Below are 13,622 nucleotides of genomic sequence, written 5' to 3' on the forward strand. Positions count from 1 at the left end.
CGCATGATATTCTCCTTTTTCATACGAAATCTGTTAAAGAATGGCAGCTCTAATTTCAAATTTAAAACAGGCTACACTTGCAGTTTTTCATTTGGAAGCTCATTCCAATGCTGATCGGAATTCCGACAGCCAAGGACGTTTCGTGAGTTATTGAATTAAACACACATTTCGTGTTCCGTTTCTGGCGATATAGTACACAAGAATAACCAGTTGTAGCAAACTGTAATAAGTACAATTGGCGACTTGCAGCTAGATTAGAGACAATGTGAATATCACATGCAATTACAAAAATCCTCATACGAGTAAGTAAGTGCTCGGCATAGGAAAAAGTATGTACGTATAAAAAGATAAATACAATCAATGATTAAATGCTGTGGTAACTAACACGTATCAGTATTTCACCAACTGAAAGATATTACGTCAATTTCTGTATAAAAAGGTATGTATGTGGTCATGAGTGTGTCTTTGTTAAGTGTAGCTCTGGACTACCTGCTGCAATCTCACGAACTGGGAACATTTATAACGTAGTGCCACCAGACAATTACTGTAGAGGTAAAAGATTCTTAGCGCTGCAATCTGTGAGGCTGAGAGTGGTTATGTGATGAACTATAACTGTGAAACTCCTGTAGCTATTTCAACCGAAATGATGCCCATGTGACTTTCGCTCTCGAAACGTATTCTGTTTGGGATGGAATTAGAGTGTGAAGGACGAGACAAAGGAATTATATTAGCGTAGAATCCATTGGTTTCGGGGATGCTGGTTTGACTGCTGACGGTCCCTATGGCATTTGTCACTTAAGGGTGGGAGTGGAGATAGGCAAGGATGAAATATTCAAAAGTATTACTGATTTCTGGTCGGCAGATGATCAATGGAGTTAGACAGAAAAATTTCATTCAGATATGTCCAAGACGAGATGAATCATCAGTAATAACAATACAGTACAACGGAAAGGAAATATGTAGAACTGAATGTTCAAAATTCGTCGGCGTGCATATTGATCGGAACTTGAACTGGAAATGCCTTATTCTGAATCTCCTCAAACGCTTCAGTCTAGCGACATTTGCTGCAATTGTAAATGCTAATTTTGCTGATGACAGTGTTACAAAATTAGCCTACTTGTGTACGTCTACTTACAAATGTTATATGAAATAATTTTCTGGGGTAGTTAGTAACAAACGCAATAAGAAAACTACTCGTTACACAGAAATGTGCTATAATGTTTGGAGTTAGTCCTCGAAACTGATATAAACAGCTGTTTAAATAAAACAAAAATTTTAATAAAGGGCAAATATTCCGTAAGATGATTTGTCTAAAAATAAGAAATAAAATAAATTAGAGAAATTTTCGACGTGCCTTTGATGTTCGACATCATGAAAATGAGGTGTCGACTGAGAATGCACATTCTCTTTCCTGACACTTAAAGGATTCCCTATTGAAAATTTTTTGAGACTGAAAATTGTTGGAACTTTCTTAACATTCGGGCATAGATGATAAAAATATGTCAAGACCAAACAAAAGCAGACTGCACAGTTTGTGCAATCCGCCAGAGAAATGTCATTCTAAGATTTTACGTTAAACATTGAACTTTAAATTCTCAAGCGTTACCTCATTTGCTATACATGATTTAGATGATGAGATGTTTCTCCAATCAAGTTCATTCTTTACTTTTAGACAAATCATTTCACAAAACATTTGATCTTTTCTCCTTCAATTTTTTATTATTGTCATATTTTGCTTTAGAAAGCATAATCTTTTTGACATCTCATTTGCTTTCTTAGGGTCTTCTGTTCTCGAAATGTCCTGAATTTAGTACTTAACTTGAAGAAGTCATTTTGACAAACATTACACGAATGCAATTTTTATGCACAAAACCTCGTTTGTGCATTTCATTTCTTTCTTTGCCTATGAAAATTGAGACAAAAATACACTGAGTAATTTTTCTCTCGAACCACTTACTTGTTCAGAAATTTTCCTGCTTGTTTTCATGCAATTAAAACTTTTTTTGCAAAACTAGACTTGCACAATTTTAAACCCCATTTGTTCATTTCGCACTCTTCGTTTGGCTATCAAAATTGGGAACAGAATTTTCCCTCAAATCACTAATTAGGTTTCTATTAATAATCCTGCATGTCAACCCTTTATTGCGAAACTAGATCTCACGGTGGTTAATTTGATATCAAACGAAGAGTAGGAATGGGCAAATGTGATATCAAATTAACCACATTTGCCCATTCCTACTCTTCGTTTGATATTCAGACAGAAACGCATTGTGTAATTGATAGAAGTCTTGTTTTCGCTCCGCTCAAACATTTTACCAGAAATTACGTATACTAACAAAAGCCACACAATACCTTTAGGCACTCATGAAGTTTTTTGTGAACAGTCAGGTACAATTTTAAAATAATAGTAGCATTCAGAAATGTAACACTAGGAACAAAAAATGCCTTCGCCGGTCAGGTGGCCGAGCGGTTCTAGGCGCTACAGTCCGGAACCGCGCAGGTTCTAATCCTGCCTTGGGCATGGATGTGTGTGATGTCCTTAGGTTAGCTAGGTTTAAGTAGTTCTAAGTTCTAGGGGACTGATGACCTCAGATGTTAAGTCCCATAGTGCTCAGTGCCATTTGAACCATTTGAAAAAATGCCTCCACTGTCCACGTCTCAATCTTACTTGTGCACAGAGAGGAGCAAAGTATGCTACCCTAAAAATACTTGACCAACTCCCTTTTGAATTAAATGTGGTGGTAGATAATAAAAAGAAATTCCAATCAGAACTACGAAACACGCAAAAAAACTAAAAAAAATACAATTCACGTAAAATATAACTCTGAAATTCTTGACGTAACGCCAAAAAAAACATTTGGTACACACATGACGTAGTACCAACAGACAATAACGTCAGGATAAGGCACAACTAACAGTCGTATTTAAATGGTGAGATGCAAGCACTTTTCTGGAACGCTAGGAGAAATTTGAACCACACCTGGAACACGTATGTGTAACAAGTAACAAAAAAGTATCCTTCTGGGTTAAATTAACGTAGTTCTTTTACGTCTGGGTGTGGTGGACGACCTAGGAAGATATGGGACATAAAAATACCTGAAAACGACTTATGTTGGATAATGTTTTTTACGTTTGCTGGCGGAAGTTCGAATGGTATGTACGTGCGTGTTGAGTCGAATAGCGAGAATGAAAACCTATAGAATCTTTCGAAAGCTGTTGGAATAGAATAAATTCTTTAGAAGTTAATGCCGGGAACTAAATGAGCAATGAACAATTTTCCCATGGTTTTGAGGACGCCGAGAGCTCTAGAAGCCGTGTTCTAGATCGGTTGGAAAAGGACTGAGGATTAAAGTCTATTTTGCAGAACCAGCCCGAAAACTGCCTGACGTGACAGAGAAATCACGGCAAACCTAATTCATCAGAGCTACGGGCGATTTGAACGCAGTTTTTCCTAATCATTTCGCCCCCTCTCGACAAGAACACTACTTACTACTTTTATGGTAACGTCTCCTTCAGAAGTAGTGGAAATGGAAATATCAAGGGATGTGGGGAGTGGCCAGCACACTGGATTCACATTCCGGAGAATGATGGTTCAGATCCGCGTCCGGCCATCCAGATTCATATTTTCCGCTATTTACCTAAAATTGCTCCTAGCAAGTGCCAGGATGGTTCCTTCGAAAAGAGCATGACCGATTTCCTTCCTCTTCCTTTTCGTATCCCGAATTTGTGCTACTTCTCAAATGACTTCGTTGTCGACGGCATGATATACTCTGCACCTTCTTCCTTCAAAGAGAAATTCTGCATAGCTTGTCAACCAACAGGAAACCGCGGTATACAGGTAAGTGGACATGAAAAATCAATACTTAGTTTTGCTCTGTACGTTTTAGCATAAGACAGGGATGCACAATTTCGATATTACGCTAGAAGACTACCTATAAATACTGATGAAAGACAGGCATCCAGTATCAACAGAACGACGGTATTGTATAGCTGAAAAGGATAACAAAAGAGAAGAGAAGAAAAAGAAACACACAAAGTAACAACAGGGAAAAATACAAAGTCGCACTAAAAAGCGCACGTTACAAGAAGTAGCTCGGGGTGTAGGATATGTAAACACAAATTTTGTTTGCCGTACATCGTACAGTTCGAGTCTGCAAGACTAGATTCGGCAAGAAATCGCTACGGTCCGCACCCTCCCTGGTTTGCGTATTACAGAAGCGGTACCGAGAAAAGCCTTTGATTTAATTTTATGGATTCGTAAGCTAGTAACTAATTGTTAGCGTTATTAATAACAGCATGCGTTCTAGTTGCAACATTGTGGTTTCTTGTGCGAAATACTTTAGCAGTTTTGTAGGCCACTTTAGACATGGTCACAATGAGACGACACTCGATTTACATTGGGGTTAAGTTTAGTCAATGTCAGTCACCGATATGAACACCAGGCGGTTCTTAAATATTTGAAATTTTTTCTGTGCCTCCCTTGCGAAAAGCAAGGTACTGACATACTAAAGTTCGTCCGAAATTTTATGGAATGAAGTAGATGTTACGGGATAGTCTTTGTTAGATCAATATGTGGCGTTTGTATCTCATTTGTTGCATTTGTGTTTCTAAAACTACGCCTTGATTTTCCCCCTTTTTTTATTATGAAGTCAAATAGGTTTTGACACATGTATGTCTTGTTCCGTGTGTATCGCTTTATTTCTGAAATGCATTAATTTTAAAGTTGCCCTAATTTTATGCGTTTTAACAGCATGTCATGATTTCCGTGTTACTTCTTGGTGCACACGTCGTGCTTTCAAGGTAATCTGTATAACTTCACCTTAAAAATTAATTTAGTTGCAGAAACAGCCGTCGAAACATGTTTAAGTAAAGAATAAACATGAAATAATATTGTGTCTTGCAGAATTTCGAAACAAAGGAAAAGAGAAAAGAGGAATTTCCAAAAGCTAGAGCACTTATTTTTTGCTCTTTTAAGAAACGATCTAATTCGATGAAAGTTACCAAGAGTTATATGCCTTCATTGTAGCAACACCAACAGGAATAGTAATCTTGTGTGCTACACTTATACCCTATGGTGGTTTTATTAGCTTATATGTTCCGCAAGGTTATTATTAATGCTGCCTCTAAAGTGAGGACAGGCTGCATCCGTAAGATGTGAATTATAAAACCTCAGAGTAACCCTTATTTTCAGAACACAGGTGAAGGCCGCCATTAAGCTTCCCCTAATTTCTACTCACTCTTTGACTATTCCGTGAGCTACCATTTATATTCGTGAAAATGCGGTACTCAGATACCCAGACTCCGACAGCAAAAATAAGTTTCACTGTCTAAAATTTCTTCTGTTTCTCACAAGTGTCAGATAGAGCATCATTTCTCTTCAGGGTAGTAGCAGGTTACGAGATGCTCCAGTTACGTCTTACTTGCTACTACTAAAAGACCGAAGGAGGCACGCTTTTTACCCACAATATTATATACATTTTTAAAATTGTTTTTGTTTACATTAACGGAACATGCACGAAGCGCTAGTTGAATCCAGGACTTACTCCTTGCCACAGAAGGTAACTAACCTTTTTTGTTGAGGATTGGGGGAGGGGGTGGGTGGCAAGGTGGGTGGTGGGGGGGAATTCACACCTTTAGGCAAACCTTTGCGTGCCAATTTCACCTTGACGGGCGAAGGCATTTAGGGAATCCCCTCAAGCAAAAACTGTTTGTTCCTGAAAACAAACTCAGAGGGAGGTTCTTCCCATTTTTCAATTATAACTGAGCAGGTACTGTAATTAAAGATTGGAAGATGCTTCTAGTATCGATGTACTTGTCTTCAACATTTATACCAACAATTTTAAGTTACATTTGTTTCAAGGCCAGATTAGCTCTTCACGTATTAAAATGACTTAAGTTTTACTCTTGCTATCCTTGCTTCGAGATGGACAGCTTCATGCGACTAATTAGGTTACACTCATGCCATCCGTAGCGTCAGTAACGACACATGCAACAGCTGAAAGACAGAGGTTACGTATAGAAGGTATCACTTTCATTTTGGTGACGTGGGCATTCTAATCTGCAGCAACAGAAACTACGTCACTCTTGAAGCACTTCCGCTGGAGAGCAAATTGTTTGAATTACAGAGAACGGTTTTCACATTTCTGAATATATTCCAGACTTTCTGAAACACACTCATTCTTTCTACATAACTTGCTTCATACTATCAATATTAATTATTATTTATTACATACTATGAAGCCATTTACATGTTCGAATAAATTCCTGGATGATACTTACTTGTACGGCGGTACTGTCAATACTGTATTATGGTAGTTTTATTCTTCATTTAAATATTAGCCCATGATACAATATTCGTTATATGATGTTTTAAATAATGCGTATTGATCTGTGATACACTCGTATTTTTCATTAAATGTTTTTAACTCTGCATTACAACGAAGACTCGAATGTCCACGTAACTTCTCTTCCTTTCGAACCCACCTTTCGTTTCACAGGGTACTTGCACTTTTCTGCAGAGTGTTTCAGTAATATTAAACTATCGTAAAAGGGACCAAAGCAGAAGCAACAAAGCATACAGAAGAATAAGGTGCCTTGCCTTTCGGAGGTAAAATCCAAGGATGAATGAGGAGCTTATAAATGTTCATGGGTGCAAAAAGTTATAGCGGAAGATTCATGACATACTTCCTGAAGTACTGTCTCTTCTATATTCCACGAATCATTATTCTGGTGACTACGTGATTGTTGCATGTGGGAAAACGGCAATATAATTTCCAAAAACATGGAAGATAGTTTATCTATAATAAAGGTGCAGGATATCATGAGATATGCGTCGTATTCTGCTGGGTACTGTGAGCACAACAAGACGCTTTTGTCACTGCTAAACAAAATAAAATCAAGGGCTCGTGTATTGTGCAAGCATACTCTTTTACCGAACTGCACTTCATGCTTTGAATAGGTAAGTAAAAATTACTTATTACTGGCAAGTTTCCTAAAGTGTGGTCGAACATTCATTATTTATTTGGCCAACATTTCTCATAGCCAAGTTCTTAGTTAACAATTCCATGTACTGTGTCCTCGACGAATTGGTTCAAACACAATTAGTATTCAGCGAGCGGGAATGTTCTTCCTATCAAATGAAGAAATTCTAAACAGAGGGGAAAATTGTGCACAATGTTGGCGTATGGATACAAGACTGCTTGTAGTATCTAAAACCTCGGAACTTCCAGTGGAGAAAACTGATATTTGCGAGCAATATCTTCGAGCTATCTTCAGTCTATAGCGGTGCCACCCGCTGTAAGTTAAAGATTGTAGTGTTATAGGACGCATTCCTGAATACTCAGTCAGCGCTTAATCAGCCAAGAAAATTTCACATTAACGGGTAATTGGTTGTTTGTGTAAGCTAGGTAAGTGTGGCATTCGTGTGGGTGAGTGCAAAGATGAATATAAACGCCACGCTTTGCTTGGAAAAGTGGCTCTCCGCAAATCGAGATTCGAACCTAGCGACCACTCCGACGGGAACACAGACACTTGACGGACACGAGGCTGCACAACTGTTTGCTATGCTTTCACGTCACGATACGCTTCGCGTTCCCTCTAACAGGCTAGTAGCATTCGTCGGTCGGGTCACCACGCTTCGCAAATATTTCGACTTTGCTCAAGAAATAGAATAACAGACGGCAGTGTGGCCCATTCGCTTTAACGCATGAAACTATTACCGCGGAGGTTTGATGTTTACTCTTCGGAGGGTAAACAAAAGGCTTTGTTTATCGACTGCGGCGTGCATGCGAAGCCAGGCGGTGATTTGCGGTGCGGCGGTACGCACAGCGATGTTTATCGTGGTAGGGGGTGGGGGTGGGGGATGAGGGCGTGGGGGCGGGTTGTTGGCATTGGAGTGGGAAGTCGGGGCGCCCACGGACAGGTGGAAGCTACCTTGCAGACAAGGCCAGTTAACCGTTTTGGCGATGGGGAAAACAACTTGCATAGTGAATCTTCTTTCTTCTTTTCCAATGCGCACAAATTGTTAACGAGAACGTGTGTGCCATGTAAGGATACAGCTCCTGAATCACGAGACCTACGGAACGGTCTTGCACGTTATTAAAGAGGGTACTTGGGAAGTGAAAACAGCGTCTTAAACAAGAATACACGTGAATGTGTCCTGTCCCCACAATCGCTTAACCCCCTGAGGCCATATATATATATATATATATATATATATATATATATATATATATATATAAACAAAGATGATGTGACTTACCAGACGAAAGCGCTGGCAGGTCGATAGACACACAAACGAACACAAACACACACACAAAATTCAAGCTTTCGCAACCAACGGTTGCTTCATCAGGAAAGAGGGAAGGAGCTGTTGTGTCTGTGTATGTGCAGTTGGATATGGGTGTGTGTGCGAGTGTATACCTGTCCTTTTTTCCCCCTAAGGTAAGTCTTTCCGCTCCCGGGATTGGAATGACTCCTTACCCTCTCCCTTAAAACCCACATCCTTTCGTCTTTCCCTCTCCTTACCTCTTTCCTGATGAAGCAACCGTTGGTTGCGAAAGCTTGAATTTTGTGTGTATGTTTGTGTTTGTTTGTGTGTCTATCGACCTGCCAGCGCTTTCGTTTGGTAAGTCACATCATCTTTGTTTTTAGATATATTTTTCCCACGTGGAATGTTTCCCTCTATTATATCCACACACACACACACACACACACACACACACACACACACACACACATATATATATATATATATATATATATATTGTTCTTTGTGTGTGAGGAATGTTTCCTGAAATTTTTGCCGCACCTTTTTGTAACACCCTATATATATATATATATATATATATATATATATATATATATATATATATACCTCACACATAAAGAAAGAAAATATGTTATGTGGACATGTGTCCGGAAATGCTTACTTTCCATGTTAGAGCTCATTTTATAACTTCTCTTCAAATCACATTAATCATGGAATGGAAACACACAGCAACAGAACGTACCAGCGTGACTTCAAACACTTTGTTACAGGAAATGTTCAAAATGTCGTCTCTTAGCGAGGATACATGCATCCACCCTCCGTCGCATGGAATCCCTGACGCGCTGATGCAGCCCTAGAGAATGGCGTATTGTATCACAGCCGTCCACAATACGAGCACGAAGGGTCTCTACATTTGGTACCGGGGTTGCGTAGACAAGAGCTTTCAAATGCCCCCATAAATGAAAGTCAAGAGGGTTGAGGTCAGGAGAGCGTGGAGGCCATGGAATTGGTCCGCATCTACCAATCCATCGGTCACCGAATCTGTTGTTGAGGAGCGTACGAACACTTCGACTGAAATGTGCAGGAGCTCCATTGTGCATCAACCACATGTTGTGTCGTACTTGTAAAGGCACATGTTCTAGCAGCAGAGGTAGAGTATCCTGTATGAAATCATGATAATGTGCTCCATTGAACGTAGGTGTAAGAACATGGGGCCCAATCAAGACATCACCAACGATGCCTGCCCAAACGTTCACAGAAAATCTGTGTTGATGACGTGAGCACAATTGCGTGCGGATTCTCGTCAGCCCACACATGTTGATTGTGAAAATTTGCAATTTTATCACGTTGGAATGAAGCCTCATCCGTAAAGAGAACATTTGCACTGAAATGAGGATTGACACGTTGTTGGATGAACCATTCGCAGAAGTGTACCCGTGGAGGCCAATCAGCTGCTGATAGTGCCTGCACACGCTGTACATGGTACGGAAACAACTGGTTCTCCCGTAGCACTCTCCATACAGTGACTTGGTCGACGTTACCTTGTACAGCAGCAACGTCTCTGACGCTGACGTTAGGGCTATCGTCAACTGCACGAAGAATTGCCTCGTCCATTACTGGTGTCCTCGTCGTTCTAGGTCTTCCCCAGTCGCGAGTCATAGGCTGGAATGTTCCGTGCTCCCTAAGACGCCGATCAATTGCTTCGAACGTCTTCCTGTCGGGACACCTTCGTTCTGGAAATCTGTCTCGATACAAACGTACCTCGCCACGGCTATTGCCCCGTGCTAATGCATACATCAAATGGGCATCTGCCAACTCCGCATTTGTAAACATTGCACTGACTGCAAAACCACGTTCGTGATGAACACTGACCTGTTGATGCTACGTACTGATGTGCTTGATGCTAGTACTGTAGAGCAATGAGTCGCATGCCAACACAAGCACCGAAGTCAACATTACCTTCCTTCAATTGGGCCAACTGGCGGTGAATCGAGGAAGTACAGTACATACAGACAAAACTAAAATGAGCTCTAACATGGAAATTAAGCGTTTCCGGACACATGTCCACATAACATCTTTTCTTTGTTTGTGTGTGAGGAATGTTTCCTGAAAGTTTGGCGATACCTTTTTGTAACACCCTGTATATGAATATACAGGGTGAGTCACCTAACATTATCGCTGGATATATTTCGTAAACCACATCAAATACTGACGAACCGATTCCACAGACCGAACGTGAGGAGAGGGGCTAGTGTAATTGTTTAATACAAACCATACAAAAATGCACGGAAGTATGTTTTTTAAGACAAACCTACGTTTTTTTAATGGAACCACGTTAGTCTTGTTAGCACATCTGAACATATAAACAAATACGTAATCAGTGCCGTTTGTTGCATTGTAAAATGTTAATTACATCCGGAGATATTGTAACCGAAAGTTGACGCTTGGCCGGCCGGTGTGGCCGTGCGATTCTAAGCGCGTCAGTTTGGAACCGCGTGACCGCTACGGTCGCAGGTTCGAATCCTGCCTCGGGCATGGATGTGTGTGATATCCTTAGGTTAGTTAGGTTTAAGTAGTTCTAAGTTCTAGGGGACTGATGACCTCAGTAGTTAAGTCCCATAGTGCTCAGAGCCATTTGAACCATTTTAGTTGACGCTTGAAACCTCCGACGTTCAGTTGCGTGATGTAACAAACACGGGCCACGGTCGGCGAACAGCATCTCCAGGGACATGTTTACGATGACGACCGTGTTTACGAGTGTGGCTGTAATGCACTGTTATGGTTTGGTCTAGTTGTCGCAGTGTCCGCATGTAGCGCTTGCTGCTATTGTTATTCTGCATTCGTCTCCGCACGCAGACCAACTGTAGTACACCGTGTTACCAGACGTTTGTGATAGTGTAGAGTTGTAGGAACTGTGACCATGGTGTATTCGAACTCTGAAAAGGCGGAGATGATACTCATCTATGGCGAATGTCGACGAAATGCAGCTGGAGCCTGCAGGGTGTATGCAGAACGGTACCCGGACAGAGAGCATCCAACGTGCCGCACATTGTAAAACATCTACATTTACATTTACATTTACGGTGTGTGGCGGAGGGTACTTATTGTACCACTATCTGATCCCCCCTTCCCTGTTCCATTCACGAATTGTGCGTGGGAAGAACGACTGCTTGTAAGTCTCCGTATTTGCTCTAATTTCTCGGATCTTTTCGTTGTGATCATTACGCGAGATATATGTGGGCGGTAGTAATATGTTGCCCATCTCTTCCCGGAATGTGCTCTCTCGTAATTTCGATAATAAACCTCTCCGTATTGCGTAACGCCTTTCTTGAAGTGTCCGGCACTGGAGCTTGTTCAGCATCTCCGTAACGCTCTCGCGCTGACTAAATGTCCCCATGACGAATCGCGCTGCTTTTCGCTGGATCATGTCTATCTCTTCTATTAATCCAACCTGGTAAGGGTCCCATACTGATGAGCAATGCTCAAGAATCGGACGAACAAGCGTTTTGTAAGCTACTTCTTTCGTCGATGAGTCACATTTTCTTAGAATTCTTCCTATGAATCTCAACCTGGCGCCTGCTTTTCCCACTATTTGTTTTATGTGATCATTCCACTTCAGATCGCTCCGGATAGTAACTCCTAAGTATTTTACGGTCGTTACCGCTTCCAATGATTTACCACCTATGGCATAATCGTACTGAAATGGATTTCTGCCCCTGTATGCAACAGGTATGGTCGTAGCACGCAAACGGGTCTGTAACAGGCCCGTCAGAGGAGAAGCGGGTGCAGCTGGTGTGTTAGCTGCTGTTGCCATGAACCCACACATGAGTACACGGGACATTGCGAGATCCGGTGGACTGAGTCAAAGTAGTGTCATGCGCATACTGCATCGTCACCGCTTTCACCCGTTTCATGTGTCGCTACATCAGCAATTACATGGTGATGACTTTAATCATCGAGTGCAATTCTGTCAATGGGCATTAACAGAGAATGCGTTGCAGTTCTACCTGTTTACCGATGAAGCGGGTTTCACAAACCACGGGGCAGTGAATCTACGGAACATGCATTACTGGTCCGTGGGCAGTCCTCGCTGGCTCAGACAGGTAGAGCGACAGCGACCGTGGACTGTAAATGTATGGTGCGGAATCATTGGTGACCACCTCATTGGCCCTCACTTAATTGCAGGGGCCCAAACAGCTGCAACATACATCGCGTTTCTACAGAATGATCTGCCAACGTTGCTCGAAAATGTCCCACTGGAAATGCGTCGACGTATGTGGTATCAGCATGATGGTGCACCTGCACATTCCGCAATTAACACTAGGCTGACCCTTGACAGGATGTTCGACGGGCGTTTCATAGGACGTGGAGGACGCATAAATTGGCCAGCCCGTTCTCCTGATCTTACACCTCTGGACTTCTTTCTGTGGGGTACGTTAAAGGAGAATGTGTACCGTGATTACCTACAACCCCAGAGGATATGAAACAACGTATTGTGGCAGCCTGCGGCGACATTACACCAGATGTACTGCGGCGTGTACGACATTCATTACGCCAGAGAATGCAATTGTGTGCAGCAAATGATGGCCACCACATTGCACATCTATTGGCCTGACATGTCGGGACACACTCTATTCCACTCCGTAACCGAAAACGGAAACCACGTCTGTACGTGTACCTCACCCCTCATGGTAATGTACATGTGCGTCAGTGAAAAAGACCAATAAAAAGGTGTTAGCATGTGGACGTAATGTGCTGTTCCAGTCTCTTCTGTACCTAAGGTCCATCACCGTTCCCTTTGGATCCTTACGTAATTCGGTGCTCTCCGATACACATGATCGGACAGCGGAGAAGTGGTACTCAAGCGTCAACTTTAGGTTACAATATCTCCGGATGTAATTAACATTTTACAATGCAACAAACGGCACTGATTACGTATTTGTTTATATGTTCAGATGTGCTAACAAAACTAACGGGGTTCCATTAAAAAAACGTAGGTTTGTGTTAAAAAACATACTTCCGTGCATTTTTGTATGGTTTGTATTAACCAATTACACTAGCCCCTCTCCTCACGTTCGGTCTGTGGAATCGATTCGTCAGTATTTGATGTGGTTTATGAAATATGTCCAGCAGTAATGTTAAGTGATATATATATATATATATATATATATATATATATATATATATATATATATATATATATATATATATATTGAAACACGTATGTTGTGTGGCGGCGATGGTGAGGCATTGCAGAGTCTCTGACCAGAGAGCCATTTATCGTGGCTAGTCTGCTCTTTATCGCGCGAGAGTTGCGAGCGGTACTCTGTCAGTAGTAGTCGTGCAGTACAGT

The sequence above is a fragment of the Schistocerca americana genome, chromosome 2 (assembly GCF_021461395.2).
Source record: "Schistocerca americana isolate TAMUIC-IGC-003095 chromosome 2, iqSchAmer2.1, whole genome shotgun sequence".
Classification (NCBI taxonomy): Eukaryota; Metazoa; Arthropoda; class Insecta; order Orthoptera; family Acrididae; genus Schistocerca; species Schistocerca americana.